The sequence below is a fragment of the Carlito syrichta genome, unplaced genomic scaffold (assembly GCF_000164805.1).
Source record: "Carlito syrichta isolate Samal-C Ts95f unplaced genomic scaffold, Tarsius_syrichta-2.0.1 Scaffold289058, whole genome shotgun sequence".
Lineage (NCBI taxonomy): Eukaryota > Metazoa > Chordata > Mammalia > Primates > Tarsiidae > Carlito > Carlito syrichta.
Genome location: NW_007233154.1, coordinates 18,236 through 20,410, shown reverse-complemented (window position 1 = coordinate 20,410; position 2,175 = coordinate 18,236). Strand labels below are relative to the sequence as shown.

General features: G+C 40.1%; 1 pseudogene across 1 annotated transcript; it reads right to left on the bottom strand.

The window, feature by feature from the left end:
• Positions 1 to 307: 307 nt before the first annotated feature.
• On the bottom strand, positions 308 to 1,414 carry LOC103256207 (annotated as a pseudogene). The gene has a single exon (XR_504063.1). The product of XR_504063.1 is annotated as a proteasome subunit alpha type-1 pseudogene (transcript).
• Positions 1,415 to 2,175: the final 761 nt, after the last annotated feature.

The window sequence follows — 2,175 nt, the reverse complement described above, 5'->3', positions numbered from 1 at the left end:
TTATTAGATGAGTAAGTGATAAACATTTTGATGACTACAGCAGCTAAGCAGATATTCTTTTCCCCCCCAGAACATGCTTCCAGAACAGAGCAAAGACTTAGTCGGTCTTGGCTATTCCAGAAGAGGTAAAGACAACTGTCCCTTTAGCTTCAATTTGGCTTCCTCTTACACCAATTTGCTGCTTCTAACTTTCTCTTAAAGAGGTAGCTCCCTGAGCGATGTCGTTCTGTTCTTTGAAGTATTATTCTTTGACTCATGAAATGATCACAATATATGAAGAGCGGGTTAAGAGCAATCTGTTGGTTTCTTTTTTTTTTTGGAGGTGAAACATTTTATTTCACTTGTCTTTAAAATCGCAAAGACACTATTATCTTCATATAAAAACATCAGTACAGATAACTATACTTTCTAGAAAATGATTATACAGACCTCAAAGAAAAATGTACCCTTTTTTATGGTTCCAGTGAGGTTGCTTGGAAAAAACTCACATCTGGACTGATTACTAAGACATGCCATTCCACCGTTTTGCAACTTTTGGTTCAAAATATAGGTTATTGTCACGAATATATACTCCTGCAGTCTTACATATTTGATAAAACACATATAAACTGGTTTATCACTTAATGTTCCATTGGTTCATCAGCCTTTTCTGCAGGTTCATCAGCAGGTTGAGCAGGCTGTGCCTTTTTCTGTGGCCTTTCTTTAAGACCTTCCAGGAATGGAGACACATCATCATGATCATAGATTGTAAATTCCAAGTCTTTACCAACAATTCCAATGGAAACATTCTTTGTTGTTAAGTCCTGCTCCGCAGGAAGTGTCTCTCTTAAAGCACGCAGACCAAGTTTAACCAGTTCATTTAAATTACACTCCATAAATTCAGACATATGTCTCTCCAAGTAAGTATGAGCTGACAACTGAGAACAGGCTCCAATGGACATAGCTCTGCAGTCAAAATAGTTAGCAGATGGACAGGTTTGAAAAATGTGAGGGCCCATATCATCATAACCAGCAATAAGCAGCCCAACACCATAGGGTCTCCGGCTATATCTTTGTGTTGGTATCTGGGTCTTGCTTCCAATTAGAGCTACAAGACGAGACACGGGAAGTGGTCTGTCAAATACAAATCTGGAATCCAAACACTCCTGGTGCATAAAATTACATAACAGTCTAGCATCAGCAGTAAGTCCCGCAGTTGAAATACCAATATGGTTGTCAACATGGAGAATTTTTTTCTGATGAGCTGCAAGCTCTGACTGTGCCCTTTTCAATGCAACCAATACTGCCTGGGTTTTTTATTTCAGACCAACTGTGGCTGAACCTTGTTTAACAGCTTCCATTGCATATTCAATTTGATGAATCCTGCCCTGAGGGCTCCAACAGTGACATCATTGTCATACTGGTTGTGAAACATGGTTCCAGCGCCGGTCCAGCTGCAACCTCCAGCAAAACTACTAATCCAGCAGCGCTGCCGACGCTACTGCTCGGTGATCTACGGAGAAGTTAAATATGCAGTCTGAAGTAAGCATGATTCAGTTTGCAAAGGTGAAAGAGAACTCAAATCACTGTATGAAAAAGATAGCTGCACATGCATATTGCAGCATTGTTCACAATAGCAAAAACATGGAACCAACTGTGCTGCCCATCAAAAGAGGTTTGGATTAAAAAATGTGGTACATGTAGATGATGGAATATTATGCAGTCATAAAGAATAACAAAATTATGAACTTTACAGCAACTTGGATGGACTTAGAGTCTAAAATACTGAGATATCTATCACAGAAACAAAGAACTGAATATCACATGTTCTCACTCCTAAGTGGACCTTGAACAATTATTGGAAGACTGAGGCAGAAGGATAGCCGGAGCCCAGCAGGTCGAGGCTGTGGTGGCCGGGAGCGGCCACTGCACTCCAGTCTGGGCAACAGAGTGAGACTCCAACTCAAAAAAAAAAGCAAACAAAGAATTGTCAGTAGTTCGAAATTTCCAGGGGTGGAGGGGGCAGGATTGGCGGTAGTGGGATTCTGCTAGGGGGAAGCGGGCATGCTTCATCAACAAGGATACCTTGTTTTTAAAAAAAGTTTAAAGTTCATATTAGTGTTCCAAAGATGTTGTTCATGTAAAAAGAGAATAAATTTGTGTTGTAGAAAAGCAACTATTTAGAGTGGAATAAAG